Source organism: Natator depressus, chromosome 1 (assembly GCF_965152275.1).
Source record: "Natator depressus isolate rNatDep1 chromosome 1, rNatDep2.hap1, whole genome shotgun sequence".
In the NCBI taxonomy this organism is placed as follows: domain Eukaryota; kingdom Metazoa; phylum Chordata; order Testudines; family Cheloniidae; genus Natator; species Natator depressus.
Genome location: NC_134234.1, coordinates 130,281,274 through 130,301,170, shown reverse-complemented (window position 1 = coordinate 130,301,170; position 19,897 = coordinate 130,281,274). Strand labels below are relative to the sequence as shown.

At 39.0% G+C, this 19,897-nt stretch overlaps 1 protein-coding gene across 2 annotated transcripts in view; it reads right to left on the bottom strand.

Annotated features, from left to right (window-relative positions):
- Nucleotides 1–19,897, bottom strand: part of TBL1X (transducin beta like 1 X-linked) — a 250,456-nt gene that overhangs the window by 180,227 nt on the left and 50,332 nt on the right. For both annotated transcript variants that reach the window (XM_074966443.1, XM_074966450.1), the window contains exon 2: nt 2,136–2,209. The gene's annotated coding sequence lies outside the window, so the exon portion shown is untranslated. The remainder of the gene's footprint in view (nt 1–2,135; nt 2,210–19,897) is intronic.

Genomic DNA, 19,897 nt, shown 5'->3' with positions numbered 1-19,897 from the left:
TTGAATTTATACAGAGTCCAAGATACTAAAGGCCAGGAAATACCTTGTCAGTCATCACTATCAATAGCAACAGACTAAGTACAAAGAGAAGGACAGATAACATAGGGTTTATAAATGAAAACTTTTGATGAGTATTATTATAAAAGTTAAAAGAAACAAGAAAACATCTCTGAACGGTCTATATCAGATTGAAAACAGAAATGTTAAACTAATTTTGATTTTAAAATATGCAAACTATTATTTAACAATATGATATTTCTCCCCTTTAAAAAACCTTACACCTGCATACTGGGAGTCTTTAGGGTAGATCCTGGATATTCATTGGTTCAGGGGTGTGCCTGGGCATATGCATTTGCAGGAATCAGCCCTTAAACATGAACAACAAATTCACATGAAAACAACCACCGAGTTTTAAAGCTGCAAATGACAAACAATGTGAGATTACTTGAGTTACAAAACAAAAAATGACCTTAAGTGGGGGTCTTACTGTATTTCACAAAGATAACAATAGATTCTTATGCTATGTACATGTGGGTGTGTAATGAGTTTAAAATCTTACATGGTGTTGTAGCTTATGAAACTTAGTGATTTGTTATAAGAGGTGTCATGTTTAATTCTCTCTTTATACCACAAGTGATTAAAAAGGCAAAAAAATGTATACTTGCACTATAAAGAAATAATCAGTTAATACCACTGCAAGCTAAAATACGCTTGCCTACACAGCTATCATACATTTATCAACTTCTTATTATTTTCATTCACTGAGTGCAGGAATATGATTAAGCCATGGCAATGTTTTCGAATCAAACACACTGATATCTGTCTAGGTCAGACATGAACCGAAAGCAATGGACTTTGTAAGAGACAGTTTCTCTAAAATGTAACATAGGTGGAAATCAAGAATCTTTGCCTTACATAAACAACAATAAACCTTCTCAAACTAAAAATAACTTATATGGCAATGATAAATTCCCAGCGTGGAGAAGTGCTACAATTTTGGTATTCATTTCAGAAAACTCAATGACCTTTGCCTCTATATTAAGAATACATACTGGGCAAGAAAGGGGAGAAAAGTGGTCAATGCTATAGTTTGCTTATCTGCTCATTCAAACTATCCCAGTTTACATGGGATCCGTTTGTATTTTAAGGAGTATCTATTGTGAACCACCTTACCTAGTAAAATGAAAAGTCTTGGGGCTGGCATAGGGGAAACATAAATTTGGTTCTTGGATTCTCACTTCCTAAGAAACTGCCAGCATCTTCAGTCCTGTTATGGAAGGGAGTACCCTTGCATTACTTAATGATGACTCTTTTAATTGACTCTGCAGCAGCTTTTCCCTCAATTAACATGGCAAAGAGCAACAACGGTCTGCAACTTAGGGCTTATCTTCACATACACTGGTGCAGCTGCATCGCTGTAGCACTTCCTTGTTATTTTTGTGGATACAGGCCACCCCCGATACTTGACACTTTAGTAAAGACACTATTACACCAATGGGAGCGCTTCTTCCACTGGTGTAGTTAATCCACCTCCTCAAGAGGCGGTAGCTATGTCAACGGGAGAAACCCTCCCATTAACAAAGCGCTGTCTACATGCAGGGTTAGGTCGTTGCTCAGGGGCGGGAATGTGAATCCAGAGTCCTCTCTCACGTGCTCTTTTCTACCTCTCTCTGCTCTCTGGTGCTTGACTGTTTCTGTGCTCAAACCTTCCTCTATAAGGCCCTGATCCTACAAAGTGCCATGCAACCGGGCCCCAGTCCAGCCAAGCGTGTGCGTAACTTTAAGTCAGTGACAGTTCCATTGCACTCAACAGTTATTCTCACAAAACTAAATCAGCAAAAATAAAAGGCCACGCACAAGGGAAGATGCTTTAGCTATAACCTCTCTCTTCGCTTAACTTTATAGAGGCTTTGAGGGTAGAAACAAAAAACAAGGCCTTTTATGAAGTACCGAAGGTAATACACAAGCTCTTAAAGAAGCAAGCCCAAATATTCTTGCCCTGTTTTATTCCCAGAAACCTTGAGTCATCTGCATAGTTTCCAGGGATTAAAGCCAGTACACTTAATATTTATTTTTCAGGCACAGAAAGGCTAAAAAAAGCTGACAGTATTTTAATTATTTAAACATTTACTTACTCAGGGACAAATGTAGCCAAATACCCAGTCTCCCCCAGATTTTCCCTTCAGGCCAGTTTCCTATCCTTGGGTACCTGTCAATGACAAAAAAAAAGGAAAGTTCATACAAGTCCTCTTCAAGAGTTCATGACTTTACCCTAATGCTCCTTGACCCAAAAACGTCAACTAAAAGTGCTAGATATCTGGACTGATAACAGGATTCTCTCCCATCAATTTACTCGACCAGAAAAAGGCTAAATGGACTTTCTGTGCAGGGAGACTGCTCTCACTTTGACCAGTTCTGCAAATCATTCTGTCTGTAGAATCAACAGAACATCAAAGATTTTTTTCTGAGTGAAAACTAGTGTAAATTCAGGCTACTGAAAGGCAAGTTTGATGACACAGGCATCCTTTATCCTTTTTTTAAAAAAGGGGTATTAATTGAAAGTGGCACGATCAAGGTTTTATTGGCCACAGATTTAATTTACCTTAAAACTGTTATTGCCTGAAGCGGAAATCCTACAGATTCAATTACCTTTTTACATATCGTGAGAGTTTTTGTGATTTTATTTACTTAATTAAGGTAGGGCCCAATAAAAAATATTGATAATTATGACAGTATGACATAACAGTTGAAATTATTATCGCTAAGCAATAACCATCATGTTACTTGGAACTATATTCAGAGCACGGGGGTCCAAATGCTGATAGCCAAGTAGAAAAAAAGAACAAAGTTCGTGTAAGTCTGAATTTCCCCTGTTAATATGGTAGTAAAAATGATACATGAAATGAAGGGGGGAAATTATTTAATTAATTTCTTATATTTATATGATAAAAGTAATTAAAGAAAATTCAAAACAGTGGCGAGTTGAATATACATCGAAAATTTTTAAAACGGTTAAATAAAATTTTAACCATATTCTCTCCAGTCTTATTTTCTTTCGCACCATCTATCCAGGCTCTTCCAGAAGAAATATACAAAAGGCATGGCAGCATCAACCCTCAGCTCCCTCCATTCACCGATCATTAAAAGAAAGTTATTTAAGTTACAAAATCAAGCACTTAAAAGCTAGCAAGTCCCAGAGTCAAGGTTGCTTGTGCAACCAACTTGTGCACTGAATAAGGCAGGAGTCCTATGGAAAAAATAGCAAGTAAATATGTCATTAAAGAATGTATCGTAATGCAGATGCACATCAATATAAGCCCCAATTTAAGCATTCCTAAAACAATTGTTCCTAAAAATTCTTTACTACCCGTTATAAAATGTAACTGCATCAAAAGGATATATTTTCAATTTCTTTTATTATTATTATTAATTGTAGAATAGTTTTAGGATAAGGAGCAATCAGCGAAAGATGAGAGGAGAGTAAATTAGATTATTTTTTACCACCATTAGGGTTACAGTATTTCATATATAAATTCTAATTGCACAAAGGCCTATTGAATAAAACATGACAAATATACAACTGTCCGTGGACTGGTCAAATTCTGACCCTGGTATAATATGGAGAAAAGGGGCACAAAGAGGTTACTTCCACCCTAGGACCACAAGTGCTCCAGAAAGAATGAGGGAGGACTCTTCTTCCATTACCACCTGTCTTACAGTGCAGGAAGGGATCTGAAACCTAATGGTCCCCCATATCAGCTCCCTGACATGTAAGTCTATTACAGAAATTAAAGAGACAATGTGGATGAGGTAATATCTTTTATTGGACTAACTTCTGTCGCTGACAGGTACAAGCTTATGAGCCACACAGAGCTCTTCTTCAGGCTTGGGAAAAATACTCCAAACATCACAGCTAAATGAAAGGTGGAACAGATTGTTTAGTATAAGTAGATAGCATATGCTGTAAGGGACCATTCACGGCAGAGTGGCCTGTTAACGCTACACTGCATCACAGAAACGTCAGCCATGCTGGGATCTCTAGGTCATACAACCCACTGAGCGTCTACGCAGCTCAATGTCCACCAATTCGGTAGACCCGCTACCTCCATCTGGGACATCATGGAAGCAGCATGCATGCTCACTGCCCCTCTGCTAATACCCACTATGCTTTCTCAAATACCTAATGGTCATAAATGGGCAGAGTCCAGGAAGAGTTTGGTTAACATGTAAGCATTACGTAGTCATCTCATGGATCCTAAAACAACCAGGCTGTGCTTACATAGCGGCACTGAAGAGAAGAACGATGGTCTAAGTAGTGTTCAATTCCCTCCTCTGCCACAGACTTCCTCTCTGACCTTGGACAGATCACCTAGTCTCTGTGCTTAGTTCCCTATCTGCAAAATGGGGATAACAGAGCTTTGCTACCCCACAGGGACTTGTATTTATCCTTGCATTAAAGATTGTGAAGCATGAAGATACTGCAATAAATGGGGGCCATGTAAATACCATAGATAGAGACAGGTGCACCTCCTGGGCTCAGCAGCATTGAATCCACAAAATTTGGCCCTCTGTGCATAAGCACCAGATAACGAAAATAAATGCTCCCAATTAATTTCAGCTGCTTTTTTAAATCAAAGCAAAAATGGTACCATTCAGTGACAACCAGGGCTGTTGACTTCCTACAGGCATATTAGTAATAGCAAGCTCCCACTCCTGACATTTTCTGGACCCCTGAACACAACATTGCCCTTGATTCAGTCCTTACATTTTAGATTTGAGCAACTACAATTTCTTTCTTGAACAACGTTTCATTTGGAATTTTTGCCCTCTGCCCTGTCCCTGAGGGATGAGCCTGGATCATCTTCCCCCCACGGAGAAGGGAAGTAGCTAATAGTCCAACTTCACACGTTCTTAGGGAGAAAACAAAAACCAACCAAAGAAATGTTCCAGTCTCTTCCTGCACTGTATCTATTGTGTGTGTCTTTATGGTTGAATTTTGATCCTGAGATGATCTCACAGAACGTGATTGGGGGATGGGGGGTGGGGGTGGGGAGAAAGACATCAGTGTTTTCCCCGTGAAAAGTGTGTGTTTGGGAGGGAACCAAAAAGGCAGTCAAAAAAGCAACATGATTGATTGCTTTGGGGATTTTTTAAATTATATTTTTTAAACCAATCCAAGTTTTAAACATCTGGGATTGGCAATAGTGGAGTTCACATTAACAGAGCTTGGCTTTCAACAAACCAAACCAGAACTGAGAAGTTTCATTACAAAATCAAATCCCATGAGAGCTTCATGATGAAAGTTTTGCCCACCTCTAATTCAAGTCGCACACAAAAATAGCTTGGGAGAAATCTCCACTACATGCAGCTTACCTTAGATCAGTGTTTCTCAAATGCGGCCATGTCATAAAAATAAAGGGAAGGGTAACCACCTTTCTGTATACAGTGCTATAAAATCCCTCCTGGTCAGAGGCAAAACCCTTTCACCTGTAAAGGGTTAAGAAGCTAAGATAACCTCGCTGGCACCTGACCAAAATGACTGATGAGGAGACAAAATACTTTCAAATCAGGAGCAGGGGGGGAAACAAAGGATCTGTCTCTCTGTGTGATGCTTTTGCCGGGAACAGATCAGGAATGCAGACTCAGAAGTTCTGTAAAGTTAGTAAGTAATCTAGCTAGAAATGCGTTAGATTTCCTTTTGTTTAATGGCTGGTAAAATACGCTGTGCTGGAGGGAATGTATATTCCTGGTTTTGTGTCTTTTTGTAACTTAAGGTTTTGCCTAGAGGGATTATCTATGTTTTGAATCTGATTACCCTGTAAGGTATTTACCATCCTGATTTTACAGAGGTGATTCTCTTACCTTTTCTTCAATTAAAATTCTTATTTTAAGAACCTGTTTGATTTTTCATTGTTCTTAAGATCCAAGGGTTTGGGTCTGTGTTCACCTGTACAAATTGGTGAGGATTTTTATCAAGCCTTCCGCAGGAAAGGGGGTGTAGGGCTTGGGGGGATATTTTGGGGAAAGACGTCTCCAAGTGGGCTCTTTCCCTGTTCTTTGTTTAACACGCTTGGTGGTGGCAGCATAGGGTTCAAGGACAAGGCAAAGTTTGTACCCTGGGGAAAGTTTTTAACCTAAGCTGGTAAGAATAAGCTTAGGGGGTCTTTCATGCAGGTCCCCACATCTGTACCCTAGAGTTCAGAGTGGGGAAGGAACCTTGACAGGCCACCGGGGGCTTTTCTTGTGGCTACAGCCTCCTGGGTAGTGGGAGCGGGGAGGCAAAACAGTGGCCCCTCCCCTGGGGCCACCAGCAGCAGTTGGGCCCTGCCCCCCTCTGGAGACACAAACACTGGAGGAGCAGGCAGCCAGTGAGTTCCCCACCTTCCCGAGGATGGTGGGGTCAAGCTTCAGCCCTGGAGTGGCAGGAGGCAGGCTCCAGCTGTGGGGCTTTGGGCTCCATTCTGGGACCCAGGGTTCATCTCTGGTCCCCGTCCCCTGGAGGCAGGACTTTGGGCTCTGTCCCCAAGCTGTGCAGCAGCAGGCTCTGGCCCCAGCCCCTGGCCGGATGTCAGTGGGCTCTGGCCCCAGGCTCACCTCCCCATTACCCCTGGCCCTTGCTGCCTTCCCCAGCCCCCCATCCATTCCCCCTATCGCCTCTGACCCTTCTGCCTCCCTACCCACCTCCCTATCCAAAGCTTAATTTGTCCCCTGGCATACGGGGGCTGAGTATGTCTGCCGTGAAAAGTGATATTTCTATGTTTGTTAATATCACTTTTCACAGCAGATTTAGCAGCTAGCTGGGAGGCTGTGAAAAGTGATATTAACATACAAGTATCACTTTTCACAGCAGCAGACTTACTAGCCAGTAAGTCTTTAAAAAGCAACCCAAAAAACCCCTAAAGAAACAACAAAAAAGACAAGAATGTACAAAGCACTTATTTGTGTTTCTATTCTGTTTAGGTCCAGCAAAGGATAGAGACAACTGTATATTATTTTTAATATTGAGTCTGCAAAGAAAAAAAAACCCCAAAACCCCCCTATGTAAATAAATGACAATGACATGAGCATGTATATGTGCATATTTATTTGTTTTTCCTAAAGTTAATTAAGTATTTTAGGAAAATTTTCAGAGTAGCTACCAGCAAGAGTTGATGGCTACACTCTGAGGCCACCAAAAATTTGTTGTGAGAAGCCCTGCCTTAGATCATTATATATAGAGGGTACATTGCCTATTTTAAAAAGATACCTTAGGAGTGTGATGAATTTACAAGCGGTCATTGTCGCTTTATATTTGGGCCCAAAATTTAGGTTTTCAAGGGTTTTTTTTTCAAAGGTAGGTGAGGAGGGTTTAAAATGTAAGTGTTTATAAACCCTAATATAGAATGAGCAACTTCAGCTTTCTGATATCAACACCCAATGTTATTAGAGGCTTTTGCGATTAAGCACTTACAAATCTACTTCCATTACAATATACACCAGCCTCCCCAACAAATCTGCTTTTCTACCTCTATTTCTCATGGCTCACATTTTACATACTACCCCCTTTGTCCTCGCTGCTCCTCGACCACACCTGTCAATTCGTTCCCCACTTTTTTGCTTCTTCCTCTTAATTGACATCCATCCACACTTTCCTCACCTAAACACCGCACAAATTTCAGCTGATGCAGAACGCAGCTGCCTTTTTGCCTAGTGTAATCAGTACTTCTTCAGGGAATACATTACACATGTGCTCCACAGACTGCATGAGCTTCCAATTAGCTTCAGGGTGCAATTCAAAACCTGTGTATTTCAGTCTGTAGGTCAAAGGCAGAGATGAATCTAAGGGAGGAGTCTAAATTGGTATAAATTAAAACAATTTAGATTCTCTTAGGATTCCCTTAAACTAACAGGACCTTCCAACATCACCTCTGCAATTGGCTCCCTGAATCTAATCTGATATAATTTGTGTGCTGAGGGAGCAGAAGACAGGATTGCAGCAAGAATATAAAACTGTAAGATAACGTTTGATATGCAAACAGGTCTTTTATTATTGCTACGTAGAGTTTGTTGTTGGAGCATTTACTTTTTTTCTGCTGTGTTTGGAACAAAGAATTATTTTTAAACAAATATTCTTTTTAAGTAGACTCCACACACCAATTTTGCTTTATGCACCAGGGATGAAATTCATCCTTGAGCACAAGCATGCCCCTCCTCACAGGGTTGAATTTGTAACTGTTCTCCAAATTCAACTCACCCCAAGCGAGTAGGTTTATTGATCCTTTGATCATATACTATATAATACGAAGTATTATGATATTCAGAATGTTGAGCAATAGGAAAAAAATTGCCAGCCAAAAATCTAAGGGACTTCGAGAAGAGATTTTCAAAGCCAGCTAGAGGATTTAGCGATACAACTCCCATTGCAAGTAGTGGGAATTACGAAACGTGGCTAAATCCCCTAGTTAACTTTGAAACTCTCAACCTCAGTCTAACAAAACTGATTTAGGAGGGTAAGCATGCTTCTTTCATATTCTGCTACTTCAGCAATGAACTGCCATTTAATAATGCTGCACTTTGCACATATGTACAAACAACTGCTTCAACATTAAGAGAGATGTGCTGAAGGTGAACTATTATTACATCTACAGATACTTTCAATGTTAAAACCAGACCCAAAACAGCTAAGCTATCTTAAATAACAAAAACAGTCCACTGATGTTAGTCATTTTTATATTTAAATATTAAATTATAAATAATTAAAGTTTACGTGTATCTGAACAAGACGGGAGTTCAACGCATACATTTAATGCTTGATATAACTGCAACCCTCCCCCCAATGTATGTACAGCATCACCAATGTACATAGTGCCTTCAGATCACTTATTTCTTTGTGCAGTAAGTTAGTGGAGAGCTATATGTTAAATACTGGGAGTGACATATAATTACAGAATATCTTTTTCACTGAGCTCCATGAATTCAAAGGAGAAGAAAGTGAAATTCAGACCTATCAGCGTGACCAAAATCATCCAAAAGCTAAAAATGAGAAAACATGGCTTTAGTGTTTCAACAGCATCCATCATATATGATGTTTTGTCTCAAATAGATATGGCAGTATCACAAGCTTGTATTGTCTCTTTCTTCTCTGATTTAGCTTAGCTGTAACAGATGGAGAGTATAAGTGATTAAAATATGTCCCAAATATTCTGTGTCCTCCTGCTACCTCAAAGTCAAGGACCTGAACCTGCAAACCCTCACTCGCATGTGTCAGTGGGACTAGTAAGGATTTGAGGCCCAGCAAAATCCTGGAGCATGCTGTGAGGATGTGATCTCTAAAGCGCACTAATGTGTTGCACAATAATTAACCCGTGCAGACCCTGCTTGTTGGCACTAAAGTTTTCCTAGTGCGCTTTAACATGATACAGTTTCAAACAGCACTATGTTGAAGCTCAGCAGAAGGGTCCACCCAGACCCACTAATGCATAACACATGAGTTCACTTTAGAAATCACACCTCTGTTGAGCGCATTACCCTGCTGTATGGACAAGTCTTAAGTGGTGCTGAGCACTTGCAACCACGGCTGAACTCAGCATGACCAGGTGCTCAGCACGTGTCAGAAATTGGTGCTGTAAGCCGCAAGGATCTTAATGCTATGATTCAATTGTTTTTGCTAGTTCATGACGACTTAGTATAATCATGCATTTTGTAGGATACTGATAGGGTTGCCAACCTTCCAGGATTGTCCTGGAGTCTCCAGGAATTAAAGATTAATCTTTAATAAAAGATGTCATGTGATGAAACCTCTAGTAATATGTCCAGCCAAAACTGGCAACCCTAGCACTGATGTTGTGAAGACACTTGACAGTGGAATAAGAGTGGTTTTTTTCAGTTTAGTTTAAACCTCTTCCAAAGTGACATAAGCTAAAGCATTAACAGGCACTCATACTGGAGTAAGATTGTCCATATGGGAAGTTATACTGGTATAAATATAGCAATTTAAATTCACACTCTTCCTTTATTGGTATCTTTCCCATGTAAACAAACAAACCCTAGAATTTCTCAGCAGCCCTTTAAACACAACTTATATATATATATATATACTTGCCTACAGCCAATGCATGTAACATTTCTTTGATCTGTGAACTTCACAGTTCATGGAGGAAGTGGGGGAAGCAGGGCGGTGAGAGAGAAGAGGATGCACTCGGCACCTGCTAGTTTCAGTAACCACTCATCACAGCAACACTTCATGCAGGGCAGTCCCAGAATTACATTTCCAACCATCCAAAAGTATTAAAGACAATCTGATTCCTTACATATTGGAAACAAAATCCACAATATGAAACACAAGTTACCGGTGCACTTTTGTTCAGCTTTACGGTATGTGATACGTTAGTTAAACAAGGGAGAAAAAGATTTGCCACAAAGAGTGTGCCAACAATTTAATAAATACTTATATAGCGTTTTTCATCCTTAGGCCTCCAAAGTATACTACAAAAGAGGTAACAATAACACCCATTTTACAGTTGGGAAACTAAAGCCAAATTAACATCTCTGGCCAAAAAATTCAAAAAGGGTTACTGATTTTGGGTGACAAACATGACAAACCTTTACCTAATTTTCAAAAGTGCTCAGTAGCTACATCTCAAATTGACTTCAGCAAGAGTTGTAGGTATTGCACACCTCTGAAAAATATCAGGTTCAAGTCATGTAGCACTGAGAAAAAAACAAAAGCCATCAAAAACCACTGGCCTCTTTTTAAAATCGGACTTTTTCAAATAATTTGTGTAAGATGAAACAGCACTTAATTGGCAAAGCTGGGAATAGACGCCTGGTCTCCTAACTCATGCTCTCGTGGATTCTCCACTAGACTTTATAAATAATTATATTTATATTACAGTAGTGCCCATGAGGCCCCAATCAGGATCCAGGCCATATAATGGTAGTTGCCAAACAACACATATAAGAGACAGAGTCCTCCCTTAGTCCAATAAAAGGATAATGAATAAAATGTTATAAAATAATGTGTTCCCGATGTTAGAAAATACTAATTTAAGGATTTAACTTCTTTTTAATCAGGATCTCTAATGAAAGCTTGAAAGGGATTGTCTCTTTAAACCCTGTACTGTATAAAGTCTAGAAAGCTTTACGCCATCCATTACCAGCTGCTTTCCTTGTGACCTTAACCTACTAATTTAGGAACCACGTTTCTTCCTGTTGTACACTTAAACAGGAAGCAGCTTTGTCAAAAATGTGCTGTAAACAAAGCAACAAGTATATAAGGTGCTGTGGTTTTTCAACGACCAGACAAGCTAATGGCAATGCTGCTCTTTTTCATTCTCCACTGCTCCAGACACCACTTCCTGCCTACCTTCTAATGACTTAATTCAATACCAAGAGTAAGTCCAGGTCTATGCTTAAAAGTTAGGTCGACCCAGCTATGTTGCTCAGGAATGTGAAAAATCCACACCCCTAAATTGCGTAGTTCAGCCAGCATAACCCCCAGAGTAGAGAGCACTAAATTGATGGAAGAATTCTTCCATCAACCTAGATACCACCACTGAGGGAGGTGGATTACCTACAGGGACAGGAGAACCCCTCCCATTGGCATAGGTAGTGTCTACACTGAAGTGCTTCGAAAGAATTTCACATCTCATCTCATTTCCTTTCCATACTTTCCTCTTTTAACTTGGGGTCTTAGTGGATCTACTGCACTTCCTGAAAATTCACTTTCTCATAGAAATTCTGGGAGGGGAAAATGGGAGAAGAATGGAAGGGGCCATAAGACATCTATATACTAACTTAATTCCTTCCTGCGCTATATGTGAAGAGTATGTGTTTCTCCGTTAAATGAGGAATAGAGGGAGGGAGATGTCTTGCATAGAATAGCAAAACCCTTCAGAGCAGAAGGAATGTGGCACTGCACCTGGATCACTAAACTATCGCATTGCAACTTCTTGTATTGGAACAGCGTTTAAAGGAACTGGAGCATTTAAATAGCATTTTTCACATTCAAAGTGTTTTATTATCATTAAATAATTCACATAACATTCCTATGCGGTAGCTGGAGTTGTGTTACTATCCCCATTTTACAGATGGAGAAACTGAGGCTAGGATTAGTGTGACATGATCAAGGCCACATAGTGAGAGAGTGGGATTAGAAATCGGCATTTTCTGACTCCCGATCCTATGCTTATTCCTTCAGAATGATAGAAACTTGAACTAGCTTTAAGCCACCTCTTCCACATATTTGTTCAGGGCAGTCAAAGCAGAAAATAGTCACCTCAGAAATGTTTCTAGATATAGCTTCTTGCTCCACTGTCTGTCTGTAACAAAGGCACTGTTTAACTCTCCTGAACAATTTGTTTCAAAAATCACATTTTTAAACTAACCATTTGGGTTTCCATGGACTGTTTGGATATCTCCTTTTTTAAGCGTCTTGTTGAAACTAAAATAATAGGTCCCACCAAAAGTCAGACTTCACAGTGAATGACTGTAAAATTGCAGAGTACAAATGATAATCATGATGGATACAGTAGATGACTGATAGTCAAGCAAAAAAGCTTTGTTTATGGCTCCTATGGAACTGAAAAATAGGCTAGTGCAATTCTAAATATATTATGCATCTATTGCCAAAATATTCTAATTAACAAAACATACTATATCAGCAGAAGACCTTGGACCATGGTTTAAAACCGAACATAGTCTAAATTTCCCTCAATATGCAGTAGCTCTTAATTCTCTCAAAATGTTGTGTCTGTTTTGTATTCCTGATATCACAATCCGGAAATATTTTTTTCTTCTAAGCAATATATGGAGCCATCATTTTCTTCTGAGCTAGTATTTAAATCATGCAAGCATTCAAGCCAAACACGACACAGCTACTTCTGCTAAGAAAATAAAGATCCTGATTTTTTTTATTTTATTTTTTTAATACACAAATTATTGTATACACATCCGTTAAATCTGCTGTTGAGCTCTGTTACGGTTTTCCCTCCACAAGTGAGAGGAATACTAGCAAGTCATGAGGCAACCATGATACTACTCTATACACGCTAGAGATGAGAGGTGGGAAAAGCCAGCCTGTTAGCAGTGCTGCAGAAAACGGAAGCAGAATGTCTGGGCAAGATATGAGCATGGCTATAGCCTTACCCTTCAGCTAACAGAACACGCACTACACCTATTACACAGATGCAGCAAGTGCCAACTTCCAGAAGAGTCCAGACACCGAAGCAGCATTTTGCCTTATGTTGTCATAATATTTCCGTCCATTACTCGGGAACTCAAGCTGGTTCTCCAATACCTGCACCTTGCATAATCAGCCTCTCAGAGCTACAATTTGGCCCTCGTACTTTCATTGATATTTTCCCTTGTCAACAATTACATTAACTGAAATTGTAGACAAGTTCTACGTACAATTTAAAATAGTTTCTGGCCAGCGTTTGTACAAAAACAAACTAGATCTCGGACAGTTTGAATGCTCATCTGAAGTAAAACTGTAAATAGGTATGGTCAGACTATAAACACTCGTACAAAAATGATTACTTTGACAGTCGAGGCAAAATTATTCCATTGACTTTTGCACTTGTGATCCAGGTTGGAGTGAGAGAGAAAAGCTTTTTACACTGCAGATTACATAGGTCTCATTATAAAATAGAACTAGATTTCATGTGTCTAAATATGAAACTTTCATGCAGAGTTAATCTGATTTTCAAGAAGACTTTAGGAATGTATTTTGCCTGAATGCAAATACACGCTTACTTAGCACATGGACCACCAGCTGTTTGCATTAAAATTCCTAGTTTGCATGTACACACGACCCAACAGACATGAAAGTTAGGCATTCATTTTGTCCATTCACAAAGGCACATACATTAACTTGAAAATCAGGCCCTATACTTTAACCAAATGTGGTGTGTTTGGAGCAAAAATGAATAGGCAGGTGTTTCACAATTGACATTTTGTTGGCAGTGGTATCAAGAAAGACAAGAATTAAAGGTATTTGCAGTATACTACTCCCACCAGTCAGGGTTGATACACGACTGTGAGACAAGGTGAGGAAACTTTCATTGCCACTGCCTTGCTGTAGTTAAGCTCTGGATTAGTTTTCCAAGGGTACCAAGTTATCCTCTCTCTCAGCACTAAATTCACTTCATTTTTTTGGATGAGGGCAGTAAAGGGACTGGACATCATTTAAAAAATGGACAACACACTTGCATAGTTTCCACATCAATAACTATAAATGTAGTGAACATGCCTTACCCATCCTCACTGACTAACCCTCACTTCACCTCTTTACATTTTAATCTTTTTTAACATTTCTAAAGCCATCAGCAGAAAAGAAAAAGACATACTCTTTCCAACAAAGGCACAAGTGCATCTTGTGATGAATATATTTTGTTAGTAAAGCAATGTGTCCACATGTGTAAGAAATAAAGTGTATGGAGATATATAAGGATGTCTCAGCAAGTGATAACTGATAATCCATTTACAAAAAACAAAATACGAAAAGGAGGCAAGAAACCAAGAATAGGGCTGTTTGAATAGCATTACAGCTAGATTTTATCTGTTTTGCTGGGGACACAGTTTCAGTGATATTTTTGGCTCATATAGCAAAACCTAGATAACTGACTGTAAATTGAAAATTTGTTTAGATGTTCAAAAAAAGTGCAAAACCAAAATCATCCCCTTCAGTGTACTGTCTTGGATTTTGCATCAAAGTGTAAGCTTAGATAATTCCTTGACAAAAATCAAGATTTCCCCAAAACTGGCCATGCCAAACTTCCACACATAGTAAATCTGTGTACAAAATAAAAATATGGCCATTCAGATACTGAGTAACAGCAGTGGATAAAAAATATAGGTAATACAATATATCTTTATTAGACCACCCCTGGGATCCCAGTGAACATATTCACATGACAGGAACCATCACTACCACCAAATGCCACCAAATGGCAGTTGACCTGGCCAAACATTGGAACAAAACAGCATACCTCGCCCGTACAGATAGGCCTTGCTGGTCATGGATGACTAGGCTTGGAAGAATTCAATTCTTTTTTAACATTTTGACAAATAGGTGTTTATTTTTAAGCATTTTTCTTTTTTTATTGATTTAATTTTTTCACAGTTGCAGGAAATTACAGGGAGGGAAAAAACAATTATTTAAAGTAACATTAAGATTCAAAAAGCTTTATGAATCTTAAAACACAAATTGTAACATCTCATCAAAATATACAAAGCAAATATCTTAAACTCAAAACTCTAATAAGTTCTCAAGCAACATTTTTCTTACTTTGCCTATCTGTATATTTCGATTATTGTGGATGGAAACATTTTTTCATCGGTTTATGAATGTATGGTCAAATCACCATTTACTGATAAAAATCTAATCCTTCCAAGCCCATGGATGAGGTACAGCAGTGGGACCAGTGTAGGGAAGCTTACACTGAGCAAAATATCAGATATTTTTAATGGATACTGTCAGGTCAATTTAGATACAAAGTTTGTAGAGAGATCAACCGATTTAAAAAAAAAAAATCCTAATGTGAACAGTCAGTTTGGAACTAAATATTTGCTGAAGTGTTTGCCACCCAAACAAAGCAATATTTATTTAGTTTCACTCTCTGGTTCTCATGCACTAACAAATCTATCCATTTTCATTGTCTAAATGAAAAGCAAAAACATCAGTGTGGAAGAACGAAAACTTTTTTAAAAATCTAATTTTGTTTTAATAATCTGAGGTTTTATTGGTAACAAAGGCAATTATTTTCAAATACATTTTAATCTATGTAAGTTTTATTTAATATACTCTTGTAGTTGTAGCACGTTTGTCTAAACAGAGCAGTTGAGACCTCACAACATTTGTCTAGACACCATAAGTGTCTCATTCTGTATGATGAGAGTGACTTTTAAAAGGCTTTTGGAAGGGAATATGCTGAAGAATTTTTATTGCTTCAAATAGTGTTCCTACACCATTTTTCTCCAGATGGAAATCTGGATATAAAAAGAAAGAAAAAGTTTAATGCATAATTTTTAAGACGTCTTTATGCTTCTGAGAGTTTATGTCTTTGTTCACAGATTTCTTAATATATAGCTACTCCATTCAAGCCTGAATCCACAAACACTTCAGCAAGAGAGTAACTTTATTCACTTTGGCAGCCTAAGTCAGTGGAACTGCTTACCTGAGCAACTGACTCAAATGCTGTGGTATTTGCAGGATCAAGCCCTTAGTTTGTGGTTAAATGAAATATACCTGACAAGACTTTGGGGAATGGTCTGATCTTTTCTGTAGCACAACCACCTAACTCAGAACAAATCAGACCTGGGATTGCCAGTCCTTAATTCACAACTTCTTTCCTTGACTATTCGTTATTTACATCAGGGCTTCTCTGCCTTCATGGCAAATTGCAATGGTAATGATAATTTAGATCTGCTGGATACGGAACATAAAATAAACCAAACCAACCACACATGCCTCCTGAAATGGCTACAAATCACAGGACAGGAATCCATCATAATGTCAAACTGCCACCTTTAAAGCTTAAAAATTTCAAATGCTCAATATTTAGAGTTAAAAAAAAAAAGATTTTCTTCTCTCTGAAATGACACATGCACTGATTATTAATGGCACCTCCTCTGCACAGACACTGGAAAGAAATCAAATACCATCAGTCATGGACACTGGGTCAGATCCTAGACTGATGGGGGCTATATAGGTATTCAGACAGTCAGTCAGTATCATTTTCACCCTTGCAGTCTTCTCCAGTTTTCTTCCACAATGTGTTACTTCTGTTCAAAATGGAATGGCTCATACAATAGTAAAAAGGAACACAAGGAGCCAAAGCTCAGAGATCTGACTAGTTCTGTGATGGATTTTTGCAGTTTGTTTAACCCATTTCTCAACAGGAAGGTCTTACCTGTCCTGGTCCTAGATCTTACCCTCCTTGGGTAACCGCAATAGGAGGGGACTTAGGGAAGGAAAAATCTTTTTCATGGATTCTTTCATGGAGATACCACCGCACACACAGTGCCCTGGCTATGTGGGAAACACAGTCTATATCCCTCTGACTGTATTTCTCTTTTTCAGCTAAGCTCTGTGAGGCCAAGGATGGGATAGGGAAAAGAGAAGAGAGGCAGGGCCAAAAAACTATACTCCGAAAAGGTGGCTGGATCCGTTCAAGCAGGAGATTCACATACATTTCAAATATTTGAGCTGGTAAAAAAAAGAAAGAAAAATCCAATGAAAAATGGCATTCCAAAGGAAAGGAAATTGTTCAAGAGAAAATTCTTTTGACATTTTTCAGTGAAAAGAATATTTTGGTTTAGTTTGGAAATGTTTCATTTTGTTTTGATTCAAATACAAAATTTCATTTCAGATTTTGACTTTCTGGCTCCCCCTTCCTTTCCTCCCCCGCCCTTGAAAAAAGAAGAAGAAAGTTGGGGGAGGGAGGGGCTAAAAACTGATCAAAAACAAAAAACATCCAAAATGACAATTTCCATTCTGACTCCATTCCATTAGTTGAAAAATAAAAATCTCCCTAAAAACGTTTTGTTCCCATTTTGCTCTAATTTCCCCCCCCCAGAAAATATTGACACCATCTGTCAAACAGTCCTATTCAGAACATATGCGTTTTAATCATCAGTCATTCTGCCCTTGTTCAAGCTGCAGGGTAAGTCTGTGTCATTGTATTTGAATAAAAGAATGAGAAACACCTGACCACCATCCCCCTCCTATTACATTATTTTTGAAACTGTATTTGGACTTCTCTATGCAGAAAAATATTTGGGGTAACATTTCCCTGGGCGGGTAGAGAGTGAACATTTCTGAATATTTTTGATGGTCAGAGTTGCACAAGGTTTCAGCAGTAAATCATCCAGGCCTCATCAGTCAAATTGTTCTACTGCAGATCTACTACGCTGCTACATAAACCTGAGATTCCATCTTTTTCTGACATGGCCAAGATTTATGGAGGTCACGGTTACAAAAAGGGGGCTCTTGTGTTGACCCATTCTCTCAGCAAGTGCTAGACCCCTGCACAAAGCTGCTGACATGTGACTCAGTGAGGAAGGCTATGTCTACACTGGTACTTTCGTCGCTAAAATTTTTGTCACTCAGGGGTATGAAAAAACACCTTTCTGACCGACAAAAGTTTTAACAATGAAAAGCGCTGGTGTGGACAGCAGTTTGTCTGTGGGAGCCACGCTCCCGGGAACGAAGCTACTGCCCCTCATTGGCGGTGGTTTTATTTTGTCACCGGGGGAGCTCTCTCCAGGCGATAAAGAGTGGCCACACAGTGCACCTTACAACAGCGTGGCTGCAGCTGTGTAGACATGGCCGCAGTTGCAGCTAATTAGTTATTGGGCATTGGGTCTCTAAAACTATAAAACTAAAAATTATAAAACTAAAACTATAGAGCTAGGTGGAGGTTGGTCCTGTATGGAAACTTCAAGGAAGGAAAATTAGGCTGGAGTGCTATGTTTAATATCAGTAAAGCCAATATCTCAAGGAAGGAGGTGAGAGTTTGATCATTAAGGCCTTGTCCGCACACAAAAGTTGTACTGCTTTAAACATACACCAATATAGTTAAAGCAGCACAACCCATCTTTTGTAGATGCAGCTTACACAAAATGTGCTTATACTGTTAAAACTAAGTCTCCTGTGAGAAGGGGAATCAGCTATACCAATACAACTGTTCACACTAAGTGCTGTACCAATGTAAGTATATCATTAAAAGAAAAAAAAAAATCACATCCCTAACTGAAATAGCTACACTGATACAAAAATTGTGTGCAGATCAGACCTAAATTAGGGCTTGTGTGCTCTCACAGTAACATAAATATTACATTGGCATTGCTATTTTTAGTCATCCTGTGGACAAGAGATTAAAAAGGGCAGCTGGAAATGAAGCCTGTATAAAAGCAATTTTCTTGACTGGTGGACTTAAAAAAAAGAAAGGAAAAAAAAAAAAAGCAAGCCCTCTTGTATCTATTTGACCCTTTGTTCCCTCTGATCTTTGTTGCAGGCTTGATGCAGAAATATATTTTTGTCCCATGACTTTAAGTGGAGCATTTCTAGATATCAACTGTTTTGGCAATAAATTGTACATGCCAGAAGCTCAGGGACTTTTGGAAACTGGAACACAAAATGCATACACGGGCTTTTCATTGATTCTCCCTCATTAGCAGCTCTTGCTGGATCAACTTGTTATACTGTTTCAGTACTGGTGAAGCCTACAACAGATATACATAATTAATTTCCTGCAGCTACTTCAGGTATTTCTAGGGCAGTGACTAATACTTCAGGCCAAAGTCTCCAATGCGATCTCACCCTTTGGTACCACTCAAGCAATAAAAGAGGGGCATGTTCTTGCTATAACTGGCCAGCTGAGAACTCCTCCGATTTTGGGGGCAGCTGGCATAAAACCAGGGACTCTCAGATGGTATGAAATTGGTGGACTAGCTCCTGTGCCAACTGTCCCCTGCCCCGACACCTCCACAGGGTATGTCAGACAACGGAGGCGTGAATTGGCGGTAGGGTACAGGTCTGCTCTGCAACTGATCTTTCACTAGCATAGGATTATTTAGAGAAAATATACTAGTGACATATTTAGAGAAATCTTTAGGCTGCTCTGATTTACGCCTGGGCTGGAGTCAGTGCATAGCAGGGAGCTATAAAACTAGCTTGACTCCCCCTCTATGCAGCACACATTTCTGCACTGAGCAGAGTTCAACTGCAAGAGAGAATCTGGCCCATAAGAGGTAATGAAAATCAGACAAAACTTAAAAAGGAGAAAAAATATATATATGCTATCTATAAAGTATTAATCTTATTATAAACTAGTACAATTTTGGAGAGCCTAGACCAAAAACAGTCACTAAACTTTCAAAGAAACAGAAATAAATTAAAAATATCACATCTATA